We start from the raw sequence: 25,400 nt of genomic DNA, 5'->3' as shown, positions 1-25,400 counted from the left end.
GCCTCCTCATCAGGAAGCGAGGCTCTTCCCATAGCCTCCATCTCACGGCGCTTCTTCTTCCGTGCTCTAGCCTCATGCTCCTCTCAACCCTTGTGCCTCTTGGCATGCTCTCGAGGGAGAGGTGGTGGAATCTCAAAAATGGCGAATAAGGCTGCCATCACTGTGTCCATAGCAGGCTCTGCAGAAGGAGCCTTAGACTCCAGCACCCTAGCCTCTAGGGTCATATCGATATCTGCTCGCAAATTCTCGATCGCAGCTTGAAGGGTCAACACATCCACCTGAGGGGTTGGCCGGGCTAGCACCCGCAACTTAAAAGCGTCCAAGCGCTGATAAACCTTAGCGATCTTCCTCTCTATGTGCTGGGCCATTTTACGCTCCAAGCGCTCTTCTGCCTCAGCAATAGACCTCTGCATCCAAGGCTGGATGTGATGCACAAGTGTAGCAATCTGTGCCTAATTTTGAAAATAAATGAAAGATGTTCCTGGCAGGACGGATATGCGATGGTTTGTTGCGTTCGTGACGATCCATCGCTGTGTCCTTCAGTGACTAGTGCAATGTGATTTTCTGCAGAATTTCCTGGTGATGTGCCTGCAAATTTTAAACCCATTAGTAGAAAATGCTACCATTACTAGATAGAATACTATAAGCATTGGGTTGCCTCCCAACAAGTGCCTGATTTAATGTCGCGGCACGACTGATGACATTTGATTACTCAGACTTCATCAAGATCGTATGCCTGGATTACTTCATTTTCTAATTCAGCATGCCCAAAATAAATTTTTATGTGTTGTCCTTTCACCTTGAACCGCACACCCTCATTAATTTCCAACTCAACTGCTCCATGAGTTAATAGTTGGGTAACCAAGTAAGGACGTGTCCAAAGCACCTAGAATTGAATAAAAGCACAAAAATCCCCAACAATAAACTCTCGTTTTTCAATTTTTAGGTCATTGTACTTCTTCATCTATTCTTTTGTAGAGGGCTGAGCTTTCATAAGCTTTCAGGCGAAATTCATGGAGTTCATTCAACCCAGTTAACCATTGTTCTGCAGCTTCGTTCCGATCCATTTTTAACTTCTTCATAGTCCACATGGCTATATGTTGTAATTCAACCGGAAGATTGCAAGATTTACCATATACAAGTTTTTATGGGGATATAGCTATGGGAGTCTTATACGGTGTCCGGTAGGCCCAAAGAGCATCATCAAGCCTCTTTGACCAATCCGTTCTAATAGCGTTCACTATTTTTGACAATATCTGCTTGATCTCCCTATTTGACACTGTAACTTTCCCACTAGTTTGAGGATGGTAAGGAGTGGCCACATTATGACGAACCCCATATTTCTCCAATAATCCTTTCAATAATCTGTTGCAAAAGTGGGAGCCCCCACCATTAATAATTGCCCTTGCGGTGCCAAAACGAGAGAATATATTCTTTTTTAAGAATGCAGTGACACTATTCCCTTCATTGTTTGCGAGGGCCATAGCTTCCACCCATTTAGATACATAATCAACAGCTAATAAAATATACTTCATTCCATGAGAACTCACAAAAGGACCTATAAAGTCAATACCCCAAACATCAAATAACTCAATCACAAAAATGAGGTTTAGAGGGAGCTCTTGATTTCTTGAAATGTCGCCATCTCTTTGGCATCTATCATATGCTTTAGAAAACTCTTGAGCATCTTGATGAAGAGTTGAACAATAGTAACCATGCTGTAATATCTTATGAACGATTCAGATACCACTATGATGTCCACCAACGGGTGAGGAATGGCATGCCTCTAAAACACTCAACATCTAAAATTCTGGTACACAACGCCGAATAAGTCTGGCAGTACAAATCCTATATAAATATGGTTCATCCCAAAAGAAATTCTTCACATCGTACATGAATTTTTTTCTTTGATGAAAGGCCAAGTCTGATCGAATAATATCACTAGCCAGATAGTTCGCGAAATCTGCGAACCATGGAATCAAGTCTTTTGAGGTAGCCAATACATGCTCATCGGAGAAAGTATAATCAATATAAGTCTTATCCCCTAACTCTCTCGTAGCTTCATCTTCTAGTCAGGACAAGTGATCTGCAACTTGATTTTCGGTCCCTTTTCTATCCCTCACTTCAAAGTCAAATTCTTGTAGTAGTAATACCCAACAAATCAACCTCGGTTTCGCATTCTTCTTTGCCATCAAATATCTCAATGCTGAATGGTAAGTATGCACTATAACTCTAGTACCTAGCAAAAAGGAGCAAAATTTTTCAAAAGCAAAGACTACTGCATGGAGTTCTTGCTCAGTCATTTTGTAGGTCTTCTGAGCTTCATTTATGTCTTTACTAGCATAGTAAATGGGGCGAAGGATTTTGTTCTTTTTTTGTCCCAATACTACACCAAGAGCAACCCCACTAGCATCGCACATCACCCAAATGGACTGTTCAAATCCGGAGAAATAATGATAGGTGCAGACACCAATTTTTCTTTTAGCTCGCCAAATGCTATAAGACAAGATTCATCAAAATAAAATTTACAATCTTTCTCTAGCAGTTTGTACAACGGATGTGCAATTTTTGAAAAAACTTTGATGAATTTCTGGTAAAAACTTGTATGCCCAAGAAAGCTTCTCACACCTTTTACAGAGATAGGTGGGAGAAGTCTCCCTATTACCTGGACTTTAGATCGATCAACCCCTATGCCCTTTTCTGAAATGCGATGACCCAAAACAATACCTTCTTTAACCATGAAGTGGCATTTTTCCCAATTTAGTACTAAACTGCACTCTTCACATCTCTTAAGGACCTCATATAAATTGTTCAAACACCGCTCGAATGATTTACCAACCACAGAAAAATCAGCCATAAAAACTTCTTTAGTATCTTCCATCATGTCGGAGAATATTGACATCATACATCTCTGAAATGTGGCGGGTGCATTGCACAACCCAAACAACATTCTCTTGAACGCAAAGGTCCCATATGGACAAGTAAAGGTGGTTTTCTCTTGATCTTCTGGTGAAATAGAAATCTTATTATACCCCGAATATCCATCAAGAAAACAGTACCACCCTTTTTCGGCAAGTCTATCCAACATTTGATCCATGAAAGGGTTAGGAAAATTGTCTTTTTCAGTCCATGCATTTATTTTACGGTAATCCATACACACCCTTCATCCAGTAACAGGTCTCATTGGAACAAGTTCATTTTTCTCAATGGGGACCACAATCATTCCCCCTTTCTTAGGTACACACTGAACAGGTCATACCTAACTACTATCGGCGATCAGATAGATTACTTCATCATCCAACCAATTAATGATTTCCTTCTTCAGGGCCTCTTGCATAGGTGGATTTAGGCATCTTTGGTGATCAATACTTGGATTATGATCGGGCATGAGTTGGATTTTATGAGAACAAATACCAGGAGGGATCCCAATAGTGTCCGCAATAGTCCACCCAATAGCTCTTTTGAACTTTTTTAGCACTTTCACCAAACTCTCAACTTGTTCTTCATTCAGGCCTGATGCAATGATTATTGGGAAATTGTCACCATTTCCTAAGAATTCATACCTAAGATGAGGTGGGAGAGATTTTAGTTCTAACTTGGAAGCCTACTCTATAGATGGTTTCGCTGGCGGAGACTCACAATTCTTCATGTCTAACTCATATTTCTTCGATTTAAACCGAACATCACCTCGATCAAGAGCCACGACTAACGACTCATACTCTTCAATGCAATCATTATGAAAATTCATTATCACTGCCGCTAATGCTTCTACACTTAGACATTCTTCTATTTTTGTCTCATATGACTCACCAACTTTGTAGGATATAGCAAATACCGATTGGAGCTCACCACTCTGCCTCATGGACCTACAAATGTTGAATGTTACTTCCTCATTGTTCAACTAAAATTTCATCTGCCCGTTTTTCATATCAACTAAGGCTCTTCCCATAGCAAGGAATGGACTCCCAAGAATAATGGGCACTTCAAAATCGACTTCACAATCAAGAATAACAAAATTTGTCGGAAATATGGACGACTCCACTTTTACTAGCAGATCGTGAAGTATCCCTATAGGCCTTTTTACTGTTCGATCGGCTATTAGTAGCCACATCGCATTGGGATTTGGATCATCAAACCCATCTCCTTGTAAATCGAGAGGGGCATGAGATTTATGCTTGCCCACAGATCACATAATGCTTTCAAAAAATATAATAACCCGATTGCACAAGGAATAGTGAATGCACCCGGATCTTCTTTCTTTTGTACCAGAGATCTTGTAGCAATAACACTACAATGCTGCATTCTATCATCATCCTCAAAAGTGACCGATCTTTTCTTTGTAACCTCATCTTTCATAAACTTGGCATAACTAGGCATTTGTTCTAAAGATTCTTCCAAAGGGACATTGATAGAAAGTTGCTTCAACATTGTTATAAAACGCCGATATTTACCATCCTCGGTCTTTTTCACTAATCTTTGAGGAAATGGGGGGGTGTAGGGATGGGAGTTACCTTCTTAGGCACTTCATCATCTTTTCCACTGTTATCTTCTACTTCACCATTAACCTCTACCACTTTATCATTATATTTTGTCACCTTTTTCTCATTAGACAGCATAGGTTGGTCAATGGTTTTCTTACCATCGTGAGTAGTGATTTCCATACAATGTCCATCATTTTTTAGATTTTGGACAGTGTTGATAGGAAGAGTGCCCTGTTGCCATGTGTTCACTATGGCAGATAATTGGGACAACTGTAACTCAAGCTGCTTAATCGATATTGCATCTGTATCGACTTTCTACCCAATACCCGCTAAATTACTCCTCAACTCTTTATTTTTCTCATCACTAGCATCGAACCTCCTCATCATTTTGTGCAACATATCCTCAACTCACGCCATACTATCTCGACCATCCCTAGGAGTAATTTCATGATTTTCAGGAGGAACATAGGGCCCATTCCTATCATTTTTATTACCATAGTTACCCCTGTTGAAGTTGTTGTCGCGGTTGTAATTTCCTTCTCGAACATAATAACCCTCACGATTATAGTTACCATAGATCCGACCTTGGTTCCCTTGACCTTGGCGCCAATTCTGTTGATTAGAGCCTTGGACACTCAGTTGAAAACCCCCCATCTGCTCATTTACCGCATAGGAATCCTCCTCATAATAGCATTCATCATTTGGTGGTGGTGGTTTAGACAAGTAGTTAACTGCATTTATCTTTTCTGAACCCCTAGTGAAATGTTTTAATACCAACCCAGCCTCAGCTCTCATCTGAGTCATCTCTTCACGAATCTCATCTGTGGCGGGTTGTGAGTGGATTGCACTGCGAAGGTATTTCTCCCAGTATATGACTTCCTAGTACTCCAAGCTTTATTGTTCCAGGAGATTTTCTCTAATTTTTCGGTAATCTCAGCATAAGGACACTCCCCATAAGAACCACCCGCTATAGTATCCAATACCGCTTTATTATTATCATCTTGTCCCCGATAGAAGTATTCCTTCAGTGACTCATCATCTATGCGGTGATTGGGGGCACTTCTAAAAAATGAGGTGAATCTATCCTAAGAATTACTAACTGACTCTCCTGGTAGTGCCACAAAGTTGTTCACTCTGTTTTTGTGGTTTAGTTTCTTTGAGACCGGGTAGTAACGTGCTAAGAAAACGTCCCTTAGATGTTTCCATGTGAAAATTGAGTTACAAGGGAGCTTAGTGAACCAAGTAGCAGCCTCTTTCATCACTGAGAAAGGAAAGACTCTTAGCCCTATTACATCCAAATCCAAATTAGACCTCCCTACACAACTTTTACACACTACCCTTACATCAGCTAGATGGACATGTGGGTCCTCAGAAGGTAGCCCTGAAAAAAAAACCTCTGGCAGTGAGCATTTGCATCAGACTACTAGTTACCACAAAGGTGTGGCCTGGTGGTAGAGGGGGCAAGACAAGTGGCCCATCAGTGTCTGCTATATTATGATAGTCACTATAGTATTCTTGAGGACGTGAAGCGGAATTTTCTCCCCTTTGTTGATTTTCACCCCGATCATCTGGTAATAACTAACCATGAACATCAACTGGAGCTAGCATGTTCTGGTTTGGATCATCATCATTAATACCCAAGTTTCGATTCATATTGTGTAGTATACTCTCTAATTTGTGATCATAGGGAAACAAGGGTCTCTTCCTCTCTATGCATTTGGCATACAAGGAAGATAGTTCGGCACAAATCAAAAAGAATAAAAAAATAAAATTAAGAAAATATTGACTAAACTTTAGTAATAAGTTTAAGTTAATCTAAAAGCTAAATTCCCCGGCAGCGGCGCCAATATTTGATACACTCAAACTTACTTCTCAAATAAGAAGTAAAGCGGTCGTATCAAGTAAAGAACCCAACTAATGAGGTTGGGATCGTTCTCACGAGGAAAATAGTTCAGACTTAACTTTAATCTATTATTACTATTATTTAGTCAATTATTTCCTTAGAAAACAAAAGACAATAAAAGGGGGGGGGGGGTTATTTCTAAATTAATAAAGATAACTAACTAAATTAAAGTAACCAACTAATAGAATCTAACCTTAGAGTTTAATCAATTAATAAAAGTTACTAGGGTACCCCACATGTTCCTAACTTGATAATTCTAACTATAACAATTCTTTCCTAGTATCTTGCATGCAAAGTGATAAGTCATGTATTTCCAAATCCTTGGTCTGGCATCTAGAAAATTTCACTCCGAACCTTGGTCCGACTAAGTGTGTTGCTATACTAACCCCTACCTTTACCTCATATTAAGCATTGTATTTGATATTTGAGTGAGTTATTACCTCGTACCAATGAATACTAGTCTATTAGATAGTGTACACTAAATCTATGTTGATAATTCTTTTCCCATTATCTACCTCCTTGGTCCGGCAAGTAGCATTAAAGCGAGTTCTAACGTTGGTCATCCGTTAAAAAGAATTCTAAGAGAAAGGATTATCAATACATGCAAGACACTATTCTAGAATTGTTATTTTAGTTAGATTTTACCTCATTATTCACCAATGGTCCCCACAACCCTAGTTATGGAGTTTAGTTACCCATAGTCATAATCACAATATTCATATATGTAATATAAGAATTCATGCACTTACTTCTATGAGAAAGAATAAAATCCAGAATTTCACTTGATTAATCAACAAACACACCAACAATCAATTCCAGAAGAAGTGTATCAATTACTGAAATTAATCGAGGACTAAAGATTCTCCAAAATTATAACAATCACAAAGTCTAATAACAAAGAGTCTAACCAAAAAGTCTAACAAACAAAGAGTCTAGCATCAAAGAGTCTACTAGCAAAGAGTCTAACCTCAAAAGTGAGGTTTTTTCAACTATTTATAAAAAACCAAAACCTAATAAAAGAAGGACTCTAATTGCTGAAAATATGTCAAAACGCGTACGAGTCGACAGACCTCGTGACGGGCCGTTTTGTTCACGATAGGCCATCATGGCCTCCGTCATCCTATACTTTACAAATCCTTCTGTTGCATTCTTCATTACCCTCGACGAACACGTATGCCGGACCGTCATAGGCACGACGGTCCATCGAGGGTCTTCATTCCATAACACTTAAGCTTCTTGGAATTTGGGTAAGGGGACTACTCTCTAATCATCACGATGAACCAGCAGGACGGACCGTCGTGGCTTTGACAGTTCGTCATAAACTTCGTAATCCCACACTTTGGTCAGACTTCCCCATCTTCCTTCAGCAGCTTCAGTACGATGCCACCTACGGACCGTCACAAGCTCGACGGACCATCACAGGCCCCATATGTGGTAACTTTTCTGCATTTTTTGCTCAAAAACTTCCGCGATCATCTTTAGACAGATTTTCTGCAAATAAAGAGAAACTTACATAAAAATCAATACAAAATGGCTTTTGGACACACACTAAACTTAAGGAATAAGCATTAAAAATACCGTGAAACCACGGTATATCAAATACCCCAACGTCAAATAGCATATCTCACACATATACACTCGGATTGTGCAAACTCGGCGATGTTGGAAAGATTATTCCAAGATCTTTGCTATGATATCAGGAACAAACTTGACTCATTATGATCTACGAGTTATGGTTGATTGAAGTTGACCCAAAACCCAAACTTCACATAACTTAATAGAGTTCTAAAATTTTCATTCTTTTATAAAATGACTATTTTCAATGCTAACTCTTTCTAGTTCTTTCAATTTCGCGATATGTTACAATATCTCCCCCTTGAGAACATTTATCCTTGAATGATATTACTCTTAATATGATAAGGGTGTAACATCTAACATTCAGCTTAAATACCCAACAAGCACTGCAAATACAACCTGTCAAGTTATAGATTAAAGAGTAATAAGAAGAGAACTAGTACCTTGGTTTGGAATCTCTTCAATTTCAAAGATATGTGGATATCTCTTCTTCATATGTTCTTTAGCTTCCTAGGTAGCTTCCTCAACCAAATTGTTCGTCCAAAGAACTTGGACTGATACTACTTCCTTTTTCTTGAACTTGCAAACATGGAGATCTAGAATTTGAACAGGAATCTCCTGATATGATAAGCTATTCTTGAACCCAATATCTTAAGTTATTATGATCAATGATGGATCACCCATGCACATACTCAATATGGAGACGTGTAATACCAGATGAAGCGCTGCTAACTTTTGTGGTAGATCTAACTCATATGCTACCTTGTCAATCCTCTTGGTTATTCTGTAAGGAAACATTTACCATGGACCAAACTTCTCATTCTTACCAAATTTCAGAACACCTTTATGGTTGAAACATTCAAGCAGACTCAATGATCTACTTCGAACTCTAACTCTGTTCTCCTAACATCAATGTACAATTTCTGACGACTCTGCGGTATTTACAACCTTTTTTTAATCACTTTAACTTTCTCCATAGCTGGATGAACTAAGTCTAGTCCTATCACCCTTGCTTCACAAACTTCAAACCATCTACTAGGAGATCTGCATCTTCTCCCATAAAGAGCTTCATAAGGAGCCATCTGGATGTTAAAGTGGTAAGTATTATTGTAAGTGAAATAAATGAGGTGGGTGATCATCCCAATTACCTTCAAATCAATCACACATTCCCTAAACATATCTTCTGGAATCTTAATAGTGTGTTTTGCTTGCCCATCTGTATGAAGATAAAAGACATTACTTAAATTCACCTTTGAACTCAAGTCATTTTGGAATGACTTCAAAAACTATGCAGTAAATTGTGCACCTCTGTATGAAATAACAAAAATTGGAACCCCATGAGTCTAACTACCCTTTGAATATCCAACTTAGGATAATCTTTTGTTGAATGGGTAATCTTGACCTGTAAAAGGTGGGTTGATTTTTTCATTCTAACAAGAATTACCCAAATAGAATCATCATACTTGCGAGACCTTGGTAAACCTCAATATTAGAAATTAGATCTATAGTAACGCCCCCAAAAACGTTCAAAAAGATAGGAAGACCGTTGTGATAGCTCTATACCAACGGTTTGAGAGGGTGTTTGGATTGACTTAAAAGTTGGTCAAACCCACTTTTAAGGTATTTTTTTACTTTTTGAAAATGTTTGATAAAGATAAAAAATAATTTGAAATAAGTCAAAAAAATGACTTAAAATAAGTTGGGAAGTGTTTGGTAAGTTAAAAATGAATTCAAATAAGGCAAAACTCAAAAGTAGGTCCCCCTTAATTTTTAGTTTTTTACTTAAAAGTCATTTTAGTTGACTTTTTGTTCTTGACTTAAACACTACTTTTTAACCCAATCCAAATAGGCTCTAAGACGTGTTCCATCAGATCGCGTTGCAATTTCCCTGTTGTAACGGTTTCTTGCAATGATTGTAGAACTATTAAAATAGCCTATCTATCGCAATAGTTGTGCAACTTTTGCAACAACCTTATGTGTTGCAAGGAGTGTTTTTCTCAAATGTACTAGTTAATATCTGTTGGATCATCAATTTATACAACAAAATTTCACGTGTATGACAACAGTTCATTTAATCTATTCTAACGGTTCATAATTAATTATATGCACATATAATTCATATATATATATATATATATATATATATATATATATATATATATATATATATATATATATATATATATATATATAATGCAAAAAATTCTATACTAATAATGAAAGTAAATGATTCCATGACAAGTAATACAACACATAATATCAATGTATTAGTTTTTATAAAATATACAATATTGTTAGACATTTAAAGAGTAATTAACATACATAAGCTTGCAAATGCTTCGAAATAAAATATTGCTGAAATATCATTAAGTTGTAGACGCAATTAAATAATACGAAGATCTTCACTAATTTATCGTACCCTCTGTCGAGTTTCTCAACCTACAAAAGATGAAAAGGGAGTGACTAAGCATAATTTCACAGAATAATTTATTCTTATCATGTATATTCTTGATTTGCAAATAGAACTTGTTGATCAATCCACTATTGAGAATTTTAAAGTAGATACAAGATTCTTCCAGTGAATAACGGATGGTACTACCGTCTTTTCCTCCATTATAAATTCTGCTACTACCAAAAGATACAAAGACGATAAACAAAAACTCATCAGAATTATCCAATATCCTCTTCATAACAAATTTGCACTTATTCAAAGAAAAAAATGAAACAACATAGAAAATAAAATACAAATTTCATCCATATCCGTTTTTTACAATTAAAATATTTTCTATTGAATTAGAAAAATCCATTGAGGTGAACAAAATATCTGTCGACAAGTCCAAAACTCAAAATCATAAGCACCAAAGAACTCAAGCTCAAAACATATACGAAATGACGAAACAAACTTAGATTAAAATAACAATTAGAAGATCGTAATTACAGCAACAACATAAGCAGAAGTGGAAGAAGATTGATTGTTAACTTACTTGAAACTATGGTATCAAAACATTTAGTAGATTTGATTTTATTATTATACTAAAGATCAAGAATCATTATGATATAAGAGAGTGAATAGAATGAACTTTAAAGAAAATTATTGATCTTGTGACTGATTCTTCAAGTTGCGGTTACAATCTTAAAGAGTAATTGAGCTATTGAGTAATGCTTTATATTTATCAAAGATATAATCGTTCCCGTGCTAGATACTAAAACAAGCATCATATCATCCTTAAAATATTCAAGAGTCTATTCTTAATTACAATATGTCTGTAAAAATAAATACTAATATTAAATACTAGTAGACCCATCCAAGAAGTTTGTTTTTAATGCCCTCAAGATAACAAAAAATGAGGACATTTTGTAATGGTAGGCAAACAATGGAACAACTAACAACAGTAGCACAAACTAGAACGTTTTGGGGCAACAACAACCAATAACCAACAAGTTCAACAAACTAAAGAGGCTCCTACTGCTATACATCATATAACTTCACATATAAAAAAGAAACTGTGAAAAGAAGGAAGAAGAATCTCCGCACTTGATAAGTACAACTTCTCCTTTGTTTTGGAAGCACATAAATCCTTACAATCAAAGTAGGGAAGCAGAACTTCTGCCAAAAGAATTTACATTTTCTTTCGATAAAAAACGTATCGAACTTGTATGGGACATTTTTTAGTTAGAGGCTTATTTAAGTCTCTTTCTTTTGGATAAAAGAGTCGAGAACTAACAGAATACATCATAGAACCTCCAAAGTATCACGAAATCAAATATCCCGATTTGCGTAACAAAATGATCTCACTAACACCTAGCAGAACAATAATTAATTTCCGTTAATTAGTTAATGTATATATGTCAAGAAATGCTGATAGTTTGGATATTGTTTAGCCATATGTTTACTCTTCGTATCACGGTTGACTCCTCTTCTTTGAATATCCTGAAATAAAGAATGAAAGAAGCATATCACTTGAAAACAAAGAATCATGTGACAACTGTTGGGAAAGACAAGACACTAACAAAGAATGTCTGACAGGATAACAGCGGAAGAATACCCAAGTCTATACTTTCCCTTTTCGATTTGAACCAAGAGAAAACAAACAACCACAAGCAATATGATAGTAAGGAAGAAAGTAATTCAACCAAACAAATATAACAAGACAATAATAAACCAATCACACAAGACACCAAGATTTACGTGGAAAACCCTTCGATGTGAAGAATAAAAAACCACGGGACCAATAGCTCCACTATAATCACCAAGAGTTACAATATTGTTCTCCAAAATTGGCCACAAAACAAAGTGTCAAACAACGAGCAACAACAAAATAAGATTGCACCAAATCTAGAGAATTAAAGGAGCAAAATCACCAATTTCGCAGCTACTGTTCACGACAGCAAAACTGAAGCTGCAGACCACCAAATCCAACTCTGTCAGTTCCTAATCAAAGATTGAGATGAAGATAATATGCTGTCCAAAAATCAGCTCAATCGGATAAGAAACGAAGCGTGAATCGCAATTTGAAGTTGGCTGTTATGGCTGAAATTTGACTGCGAAAATCTGCTCTTTTTCTCTCTTTTTGGCTGCTAAAAAACTCTCTGTAAAAAATCAGAAAATAAGACCTAAAATAGGCTTATATTTGCCTCATAAGAATGGGCTTATGGAAAAAAATGGGTTGGTCCAAATTGGGCTTTTATTTATCCACATAGGAAGGGAAAAAAGACCCATAACCCAACAATTCTCCCCCTCACGACTATGTGGAGGAGACCGCCATCCCGGCGACCATGCAACAATCTTCAAACTTCCCTCTTGGCAAAGCTTTAGTCATCATATCGGAACTATTTTCATTTGTATGAATCTTTTCAAGCTCTAGCAACTTAGAATCCAACACATCTCGAATCCAATGGTATCTCACATCAATGTGTTTAGACCGACCATGGAACGTAGAATTCTTGCCAAGATGTATAGCACTTTGACTGTCACAATAAAGCACATACCTCTCTTGAGCACAACCAAGTTCCCCCAAGAATCTCTTCATCCAAAGCAATTCTTTACAAGCTTCAACGACCGCAATAAGCTCAGCTTCTGTAGTAGATAGAGCAACACATTTTTGCAACCTAGATTGCCAAGACACAGCTCCCCCTGCAAAAGTAAACAAGTACCCTGAAGTAGACTTGCGAGTATCAACATCACCAGCCATGTCTGAATCAGTATAACCACAAAGAATAGGCTTCCCTGTACCAAAACACAAACTCACACTAGAAGTGCCACAAAGATATCTCATAACCCACTTCACAGCATTACAATGTTCTCTTCCCGGATTAGAAAGAAAACGACTAACAACTCCAACAGCGTGAGCAATATCCAGTCTTGTACAAACCATCACATACATCAAACTACAAACAGCTGAAGCATAAGGAACTTTCTTCATATCTTCCTTCTCATCATCACTAGAAGGACACTGTTTCGTGCTCAATTTGAAGTGCATAGCTAAAGGTGTACTGACAACCTTAGCTTTGTCCATGCTGAATCTGCGAAGTACTTTCTGAATGTACTTCTCTTGTGATAATACCAATTTCTTGGCCTTTCTTTCACGGACAATCTGCATGCCAAGAATCTGCCTTGCTGGTCCTAAGTCTTTCATAGCAAAAGACTTACTCAACTCTTGCTACAATTTCTGAATCCTGCAAGTATTATGACCAACAACAAGCATGTCATTAACATAAAGCAACACAATAATAAAGTCACTATCAGAGAACTTTTGCACAAAAATACAATGGTCTGAAGAAGTCTTCTTGAAGTCCTGCTGACTCATAAAAGAACCAAACTTCCTGTACCACTGCCTGGGAGCTTGTTTCAAACCATACAAGCTCTTCTTCAATTTGCAAACATAATTCTCTTTACCCTTGACTTCAAAACCTTCCGGTTGCTCCATATAAATTTCTTCATCTAAGTCACCATGGAGGAAAGCAGTTTTAACATCCATTTGCTCAACCTCTAAACCTAGACTTGCAGCCAAGCCTAGAACCACACGAATGGATGACATCTTCACAACTGGAGAGAATATCTCATCAAAATCAATTCCCTTTTCCTGATTAAATCCCTTGACAACTAATCTAGCTTTGTACCGTGGAACAGGATTACCATCTTCGTGTTTCACCCGAAAAACCCACCTATTTTTCAAAGCTTTTTAGTCTTTAGGTAACTTTACCAAATCAAAGGTATGATTATCATGCAAGGATTTAATCTCATCTTCCATAGCATCAAACCACCTTTCTTTTTCTTCACTTTCCATGGCCTCATCAAGACTCTCAAGTTCTCCCCCGTCAGTCAAGAGTACATACTCATTGGGACAATAACGAGATGAAGGAGTTCTCTCTCTACTAGATCATCTGAGAGAACTCTCTGGAGCATCTATAATTGGTTGTTGGACAACCACATCATCTTGCACTAGAGCATCAACAACATCATGCCGGTCATTCTGGACATGATCACCATCTTCATTATCAACTTGATTTTCATCATTATGAAGATTTTCTTCCGGTGCAATAGTCAAAGGAACTGGATCAACATCAACTAAGCTCTCACTAGTCTGAAAATCAGCCTTGTCAGCTTTGTCAAAATCTTCAATTGTTTGGTCTTCAAAGAACACAACATCACGGCTTCTAACAAGTTTCTTCTTAACAGGATCATAGAAACGATAGCCAAATTCATCTTGACCATAACCAATGAAGATACACTGCCTAGTTTTAACATCCAACTTTGACCTTTCATCCTTAGGAACATGTACAAAGGCTTTACACCCAAAGACTCTAAGATGATCATAAGAAACATTCTTACCAGTCCAAACTCTGTCAGGGACATCACCATCTAAAGCAACAGCAGGAGATAAATTGATAACATAAGCAGCAGTATTAAGTGCTTCTGCCCAAAAGGAATCTGACAGCTTAGCATCTCAAAGCATACATCTAACCCTCTCAACTAGAGTTCTATTCATCCTCTCTGCTAAACCATTTAACTGAGGAGTCTTTGGAGGAGTTTTCTGATGCCTAATACCCTGCTCTCTGCAATATCTATCAAAAGGACCAATATACTCACCACCATTATCTGAGCGGATGCATTTCAATGTCTTCCCTGTTTTTCTTTCAACCAAGGCCTGAAAATCCTTGAACACATCAAGTACTTTATCCTTGGACTTCAAAGGAAATACCCAGAGTTTGCGAGAATGATCATTAATAAAAGTCACAAAGTAAAGTGCACCACCATGAGATCTTACCTTAAAAGGACCACACAAATCAGAATGTACCAACTCCAGCAAATCGAGCTTTCTTGAAGGCATATGACTCTGAAAAGAAACTCTTTTCTGTTTACCGGCTAAGCAATGAACACATTTCTTCAACTTTGCTTGTTTCACTCCAGAAAGCAAATTTTTCTTAGCCAAACTATCAATCCCCTTCTCGCTCATATGACTCAGCCTTCTATGCCATAACTCTGATGAAGTATCATTCTCCACCAAATTTACTGAGTCTCTGGACATGGAGCCCTGAAATACATACAAGTTAGACAACTTGTCACCACGGGCCACAATCATCAAACCTCTAGTAAGCTTCCACTGGCCAGCACCAAGTGTATTAACATAACCCTCATCATCAAGATATCCCACAGAAATCAAATTCAAGCGAACATCTGGAGCATGCTTGACATTATTAAGAACTAGTTTGGAACAATTGTCACTTTCCAAACAAACTGTCCCAATGCCAATAACTTCAACTTCATGATTATTGCCCATTTTCAACGTTCCAAAATTACCTGGAGTATAAGAAGAAAATAATTCCTTCTTTGGCGTGACATGAGAAGTAGCACCATAATCCACAAACCAGCTAGACTCATCACGAACAAGATTAATGACATTTTCATCACAAGAAACAAGAAGATCATTATTAGCAACAACAGCAACACGATTTTCATTATCGCCTTCTCTCTTTTGTTATCTCATATCTCTCTTGTGCTTGTAACAATATTTCATGATATGCCCATTCTTGTGGCAATAGTCACATATAGTATTCTTGTATTTAGATTTTTACTTGCTTCTACTTTTACCTCTATCATTTTGACCTCTGGACTTGTTTCTCCCCCTATCTTCAGTAACCAAAACATCGGAGTGTGAAGCTGAAGAAGATGAGGCTTGAGATCTTCTTCTCATTTCTTCATTCAAGACACCACTCTTAGTATATTCCATGGTTACAACACCACTGGGAGCATAATTAGTTAAAGAAACTCGAAGAGTTTCCCAAGAGTCTGGCAGAGTATTAAGAAGACAAAGTCCCTGTATCTCATCATCAAACTTTACACCCATTCCGGACAGCAGGTCAAGAACACCCTGAAAATCATTAATATGATAAGAAATAGGAGTTCCCTCTTTATACTTGATATTCATTAATTGTTTCAATAGGAACATCTTGTTGTTGCCAGTCTTCGAAGCATAAAGTGTCTCGAGCTTGTCCCACAAACTTTTGGCATGTGTCTCATTCACAATATGATTTCTAAAATTATCTTCAACCCATTGTCTAATATAGCCACAAACCTGCAGATGCTCAAATTCTCATTCTTCATCATTCAAAGACTGAGGCTTATTAGAAGCAAACACAGGTAAATGCATCTTCTTGACAAATAGAAGATCTTTCATCTTGCCTTTCCAAATATGATAGTTACTACCAGTTAAACACACCATTTTGCTCATATTTGCCTCCATCATTCAAAACGACAATAAACAATAACCAATGCTCTGATACCTCTTTGTTGGGAAAGACAAGGCACTAACAAAGAATGTCTGACAGGATAACAGCGGAAGAATACCCAAGTCTATACTTTCCCTTTTCGATTTGAACCAAGAGAAAACAAACAACCACAAGCAATATGATAGTAAGGCATAAAGTAATTCAACCAAACAAATATAACAAGACAATAATAAACCAATCACACAAGACACCAAGATTTACGTGGAAAACCCTTCGATGTGAAGAGTAAAAAACCACGGGACCAAAAGCTCCACTATAATCACCAAGAGTTACAATATTGTTCTCCAAAATTCGCCACAAAACAAAGTTCCAAACAACGAGAAACAACAAAATAAGATTGCACCAAATCTAGAGAATTAAAGGAGCAAAATCACCAATTTCGCAGCTACTGTTCACGACAGCAAAACTGAAGCTGCAGGCCACCAAATCCAACTCTGTTAGTTCCTAATCAAAGATTGAGATGAAGATAACATGCTGTCCAAAAATCAGCTCAATCGGATAAGAAACGAAGCGGGAATCGCAATTTGAAGTTGGCTGTTATGCCTGAAATTTGACTGCGAAAATCTGCTCTTTTTCTCTCTTTTTGGCTGCTAAAAAACTCTCTGTAAAAAATCAGAAAATAAGACCTAAAATAGGCTTATATTTGCCTCATAAGAATGGGCTTATGGACAAAAATGGGTTGTTCCAAATTGGGCTTTTATTTATCCACATAAGAAGGGAAAAAAGACTCATAACCCAACAACAACCGCAAAATATAAGAATTCTAAAATCTCTCTATATGAGAGATCAGATGTAGGTTGATGGATAAAAATTTATTTATAACAAATTAAAGCTGAAATAAAGGTCCAAATCAACCAGAAAATATTAATAAATGAAGTCCAAAGTTTCCCAAATCTTCAAAGTGAAACTTCAACTTGCAATGAAAACTTAAAAGGTTCTGCAACGGAACTAGGACATTACGCCCATTTAAGAATTTTATAGCAATATCATAATACTTTTCAACTTTTTAAAATCAAATAATGTAAGGGAAAGGCGGATGCACCCCTCGAAATCCACAGAACATGTAATTCTCTTTCATATTTAATTTAATTATCCAAGGCGTTGTTAGAAAATGTGAATGTAAGATACAATATATTGTCCAACCTCTTCTTTGCAACCTCAATCACATTATCTCCAAGAGACTGATACTTTAGTACATAGTGACTAACATCATGTGCCTCCGCGAGATAAGTTATTTGTATGTCCTACGACCTGAAATGTTGCTCTTTTGATATGATACATGAATTGGAATGAAATAAACAAGAAATGTTTAGAATTCATTTTTACATTTAGCTAAGACATAAGCATTTCTGTATAACAACTAGAAAGAGTACCACAAACTGGAAAGTAGTGGTGCAACAACAGCCAACAGTCAACAAATTCCACAGACTAAAAAGTGTGCTACTGTTAATGTAACTTCAAGAGTGATAATGCTTATCTTGGAAAGCCAAAATAACCTCTCTAACTAATGGAGTTTTTGATACATAGATTAATTGATACTATTATTTGCAACTTTGAGACAAAATTCAACGAAACAAAAATATTTGATATCTAAAAGAAACTAGAATTTCCATGATATGATACATGAAACAGAACGAAGAAATCATATCAAGTTTACAATCTGGTTTGCATTTAACTAAAAACATAAGAAGGTGAAAAGGAAACCACACATGCATATACACTTTCATATGAACTTCAGAAGCCGAAAACTGAAGGAGACAATTATTTCAAAGTTGTACATCTCAAATTATATGTTATTGATGTAAAATGTTTCTAACAATTGATAACCATCATAATATCAAGTAAACTAAGCAACAATTTCATCTACTATATAAGTAAAAGATTCATGATACAAACCACTGATAGTACAAGAAAATGTATGCAATGCATATTAACATCCCAAGTTAATCACAAGAATAAGTTGATCTCGTATTTTCATTAGTTGAAAAATTCAAGTTCATTGAAAATATGCATTCAAAAAAAGTATCAGGATAAGATGCTTCATTATCTAAGCTGATCTACAGTACCATGGTGTTGCAGTACTGCTAAATTCTACCAAAAAAATGCATTCAAACACTTAATATTTATAACAAGACAATTTTTATGTGGATTCAAATTTTATGTCCTTGGTTGTAAGGGCGAGGTCAACTTCTCCACTTATTAATATGTTTTTAGTATTTTATTAACCCCTTAACTTTTAATAGAATTTGTGGCTTTGGGTAGAGAAATAATAATTTTTGCCTCAAATCTAACACGAAAATTAGGTGAATTCCTGAAAGAATTCGAGCAGTATTGACCATAAATGTGGATTTGATCTTTTAGTCATTCACTAGTTGTAAAACACCATTAAATTTGAGAGACACTCTTTCAATTCCACAATTAATGGATTCAGATAAAAGCAACTGAAGACTCAAATATCAATATTGTTAGGGTCTATATATAATCCAAGCAACTCATTCGAGTTTGTGATGTATGATATTTTCTCTGGAATTCTTGTGGTTTTAAAATATTGATTTCAAAATCCTTTTACCCATTCAATGAGATGACGAAATCCCTAAGAAAACAAAACAAACTTGCAAGTGTTGCAGCCGCCGGTAGTTGACCTCTCTCTGTGATATGATGGCTTCAAGTAAATCGTGACTGCCAAAAAAAATAAGAAAACAGAAATCGACGGTAAATAATTTAGCGCTATGGTAAAAAGGAGGAGGGAATATAACAAAGGGGAAATCATCCCAATAGTGTATTTTTTAACTTTGAACCGTTCCAACAATCATTCTACTGCACCTAAACATAAAATCGTACAAATAGGAGACACGATAGAAAAAGTTCTAGAATTACAGCAACGGTTTAGAGGACAAAGTGCCTGAATAGGTCGAATAAGCATAGGAAACTGACAAAAAAGTCGTAATAGATCATATATGGCAACAGTTATATAACTATTACAAATTAACTGTTGACATAGACTAATTTTCTATTACTTCCTGTGATGAAGTTCATATTAATTATCTTCGACTTTCATTCTGAAAGTTCAATATTTAGAGTGAAAATATTGGATTTTTGTTGCTCAACTTTAACGTGTTGACAATTTTGACACTTGGGCTACAAGCTCTACAATGCCCTTCTTCATATTACTCCACCAATACACCTCTTTCAAGCCGCGATACATCTTTATGGAGCTCGAATGAATAGAATATCTGATACTTTGAGCTTCCTCCATAATCCTCTCTTGCAGTTCATCCATTCTTGGTATACACAACCTACCTTGATACCTCAATACACGATACCTCCGTTGTTAAAAAGCCCATACTTTTTGCTTATGAACATTTCCCTTCAGTTCAAGCAAAATAGAGTCTTGGTCTTGCTTCCCTTTTATTTCTTGCACTAACGATGATTTTGCACCATTCATCACCACTAGTACTCCTTCTATGGAATTCATTAGGCGAACTCCCAAGCGTGTAACACTATGCACATCATTTCCTAGTTATTTCTTAGCTTACTCAAAATGTGCAGTACAACCCATAGAGAACCTGCTCAAGGCATCATCAAACCATTAGCCTTACCTGCGTGTAACACTATGCACATCATTTGCTAGTTATTTCTTAGCTTACTCAAAATGTGCAGTACAACCCATAGAGAACTTGCTCAAGGCATCATCAAACCATTAGCCTTACCTAGATGGTAAAGAATAATCATGTCATAAGCCTAGAATAATTCTAACTACCTCTTTTGTCTAAGATTAATCTCTTTCTTAGTGAACACATGATGAAGACTCTTGTGATTGGTAAACAAATCTAGATGAACACCATACATATAATGATATTATATATTCAAAGCAAATACTATCACATCAAATTATAATTCATGGTTTGTCTCATGAAATTTTAACTTTCTTAAAGCATAAGCTATAACCTTGTCATTCTACATTAACACACAGCTCAAACAAACTCTAGACGGATAACAACATACGACAAAACCTTGAGTACCTGGTGGTAAGGTAAAAAATAGGGTGCTAGTCAACCTCTTCTTCAATTCTTCAAAGCTTTTCACATAAGCTTCAAACCATTGAAACTTCACTATTTTCTTATTCAACTTGATCCAAGGTGATGAAATGGATGAGAACCACTCTACAAACGTTCTATTTCCATCCAAAACTAAGAAATATGTATTATTACTCAAATATGTTGTTATAGGCCAATTCTACATTGCCTCTATTTTTTGGGTATCAAATTTACCTCCATCACCGAGAACTATGTCGCTCAAGAATGCCACTAACTCAAGACAAAAAAAACATTTCATAAACTTAACATATAATTTCTTATCTTTCAAAGTCTGGAGAACTATTCTGAGATGCCTAACATTATCTTCTTGATTCCTTGAATAGATTAATATGTCATCAATGAAAATGATAACAAACATATCTAAATTAGGTTTGAATACTCTATTCATAAGATCCATTAATGGCTTAGGCGCATTTTTCAAATCAAAGGATATAACTAGGAACTCATAATGACCATAACGGGTCTTGAATGTTGTATTTAGATTGTCGCATTGCCTTACCCTCAAATGATGGTAGAATTATCTAAGATCTTTCTTAGAGAAATTGGTAGCACCCTGAAGCTGATCTAATAGATTGTAATTTCTCATAAGAGGATACTTGTTCTTAATGATAACCTTGTTCAACTAGCGGTAATCTATACACATGCTATGGAAACCATCCTTCTTTCTAAAAATACGACTAGTGCTCCCCAAGGTGAGACTCTTGGTCGAATAAAACTCTTATAAAGGAGATCGTTCAACTATTTGTAAGCTCATTTGACTCTACAAGAATCATTCTATATGGTAGAATAGTGATAGGACGAGTATCCAGAAGAGTTTCTATGACGATATCTATTTCTCTCTTAGGAGGAACTCCGAGTAAATCATCTAGAAAGACTTCTGGAATCTCTTTTACTACTGGAACTGAGTGAATGGGAGGTATATCAACACTAAAGTCATTAACTAAGACTAAGTGATAGACACACCCCTTGAATACTAACTTTCTTGCCTTAAGGTACGAAACAAAATGACCCTTTCGCACTACTAAAATAGTTGTCCACTCTAAGCTTGGATCTTTGGAAATTGAAACTTGCAAGTCAAGTTCTACAATTAACTGAGGCATTACAACCATGAAGCCAGTCCATACCAAGAATGACACCAAAATCTACCATGTCTGATTCAACTAAATCAGCCATGGTGTCCTTGTTATTGATGGAAATGACACAATCATAATGTACTCGATCAGCTAAAATAGACTTCACAAGCGGTGTAGAAATACAAAAAGGTTCAAAAAATATTTATTGAAAAAGAAGTCACAAAATATAAAATTGTTCTTAGGGCTAGGAAACCATAAACATCAACAATAAAGTCTTTGATCATACCAGTGACAACATTTTGAGAATTCTCTTGAACTTGACTACTATTGATCGTATAAAACTAGTTTGTTCCTCTGCCAGTACTAATAGTAGCTCATTTACTTGCAGCCATGTCTGATGGAGCAACTGATGAAGATTGGGCTCTATTGACCTTATTCCCATTACCTTACCACTTCTTAAGGAACTCTTTCATGAAGTGACCCTCTTATCCACACTTGAAACAACCCGTAGAGTTATCGGAATAGTTACCTAGGTGGGTTATACCACACTTAGTACATGAAGGATCCCAGTTACCTGAGTGTACCACACTACCTTGAGAATGGGCATGTTTACTTGAAGTGCTATAAATTCTGATTATTGTACTCACCTTTGTTTCTGAGTGCAGGTGCACTAGCAGATGAAGGAGTGAGTTCTTTTTGATTCTTTTTTGAGAAGAAGACTGGTTCACATTATTTGGTTGCTTCCCATATTGATTGCATTTATTCGACCTTTTGTTTCTAAACTCCTTCCTATACCTCAACTTCTCATCCTCAACCTTATGCACATATACCAACAACCGTGCTATATCCATGTCCCCAAATAGCATTGCATCCTTACCTTCTTACTCGACATTCAAGACAGCCTAGCAACATATAGAGTGATTTTACTCCTCATATCCGCAACCATCTCCGGAGCATAACATAATGGTTGGGTGAACTTCAACCCATACTAATGAACACTTAGCGAATCTTGCTTAAGAGTGAGAAACTCACTTACCTTTTGCTCCATCAGTGCTTAGGAAAAAATATCCCCAAGAACTCCTCATCAAAACAAGCCCAACTCACAGTGGTGCTTCCTCAGCTCTACCCTTCTTCCACTAGTCAAAATAAGTCCTAACAACATTCTTTAGTTGATATGCATCTAATTCAACTCTATCAGGATTGGCAACGTGTATGACCTCGAACACCTTTTCCTGTTCCTCAATAAAACTCTCTGGATCCTCGTAGTTTTTGAACAAGCAAACTTGGAGGGTCCTATTTTCTGATTCAACTTTGTCGAAAGAGACAAAACAGATGAGAACCCCTCTACAAACCTTCTATAATAGTCATCTAAACCCTAGAAACTCCTAATATAAGTTTAAGATGTGGGTATAGTCCAATATTGTACTACCTTAATCTTTTGGATATTAAAGCTAATACCATCACTGAAAACTATGTATCCTAAGAATGCAACGGAATCAAGACAAAACACACATTTAGAGAGCTTGGTCAACTCTCTATCCTTCAAAGTCTATTGAACTATTTTGAGATGGCTAGCATGGTCTTCTTCATTCCTTGAATCGATTAATATGTCATCAATGAATAAAATAACAAACATATCTATATAAGTTTTGAAGACTCTATTCTAATGTCCATGAATGTTGCATGCCCATTAATAAACCCAAAGGACATGACAAAAAAATTATAATGCCGATATCTGGTTCTAAAAGTTCTCTTTGGAATATCACATTCCCTTACTCTTAACTAATGCTAGAAGATATGAGATCCATCTTAGAAAAACATGTGGAACCCTGAAGTTGATCGAATAAATAATCAATTATTGGGAGGGGATACTTATTCTTGATGGTAACCTTGTTCAACTAAGAGTAATCTGTATACATCCTTATGGAACCATCTTTCTTTCTCACAAACAAAACCAGAGCACCCCAAGGTGAGACATTTGGTCGATGAATCCCTTATCTAACAGATCTTTTAACTCCTTAAAATTTATTAGTTCCATTCTATATGGCGGGATAGAGATAGGGTGAGTATGTGGAAGAAGATCTATACCAAAGTCTCTCTCTCTCTAAGGTGGGACTCCGAGAAGATCATCTTGAAAGACTTATGGATACTCTTTTTCTATTAGATCTGATTGAATAATAGGTATCTAATAATAGAGACATTAAATCGGACTAAGTGATAAACACACAACTTAGAGACTAACTTCCTCGCCTTAAGGTACGAACTGACACGACCTTAGAAACTGCTGAACTAAATTTCCACTCTAAGACTGACTCATTTGGAAACTGAAACTTGACTACTTGAAACCTACATCAACTGAGGCATAACAGGCATGAAGCCAATCCATATCATATGTCTAACTCAATTAAATCAGCTATGGTAGTCTTATGATTAAGAGAAATGAGACAATCATGATAAACTTTCTCGACTAGAATGGACTCACCAACATGTGTAGAAACACTGAATGGTTCACTAAGTTGCTCAAGAATAATATCAAAGTTCATGAAAACATATATAGTTACCAAAGATAAACCCACTCCTCACTCTAGCAATGCATAAACACTAAAGTCAAATACTTGAGTCATGCCAATGATAACATCTGGCGAATCCTCATGCTCTTGGAAATTATTGCGAGCATAGAAGAGGTTTGTTCCCCCGCTAGTACCGGAAGTAGCTCCTTTAGGTGCATCCCTATATGGTGGAGCAATTGATGAAGACTGGGCTCTATTGTTCCCCATTACCACTTCTATACTCATTCATTGGACACTCTTTCATGAAGTCCCCTAGTCTGACTGCACTAGAAACAACTAGTGGAGCCCTCACGATAAACACCGGAGTGGTTTCTACCACACTTTGTGTAGACATAAGGCTTACTACCCCCTTGCGCCACACTACATTGTGAATATGCCGATTTAACTCTGGAATTATGACCATAGTACTCACCCTTGTTCTTAGGTGTATGTTCACTAGCAGATGATAGAGCAACACCCTTCTATTTCTATAAGAAGGATGACTGGTTGGCATTTCTCTTTTACTGCCTCGACTCATTCACTGTCTTTGATCTCTTATTGTTGAACTCGTCTCTATCCCTTGGATTTTCCTCCTCTACCTATTGTACATAGATCATCAACCTTGAAACTTCCATGTACCTAATAAGCATTGCTGCCCAACCCTTTTTGCTTGAAGAACGACCCGTTCCAGCAATAAACAAACTCATCCTACTCTTCATGTCCTTAAACATTTTTGGAGCATAATTATATAGTTGGGTGAACTTCAACCCATACTTATGCACAGTGAAGGAATCCTACTTAAGTGTGAGGAACTCATGTAACTTGGCTTATTTTAGCTGTCGAGGAAAGAAACACCTCAAGAAGTCCTCCACAAAACAAGCCTACTCGCATGTGGTGCATCTTCATCTCTACCGTCTATCCACTTATCGAAA

Source organism: Solanum lycopersicum, chromosome 1 (genome assembly GCF_036512215.1).
Source record: "Solanum lycopersicum chromosome 1, SLM_r2.1".
Lineage (NCBI taxonomy): Eukaryota > Viridiplantae > Streptophyta > Magnoliopsida > Solanales > Solanaceae > Solanum > Solanum lycopersicum.
The sequence above is the reverse complement of the archived record's forward strand: the minus strand, read 5'-3'. Positions refer to the sequence as shown.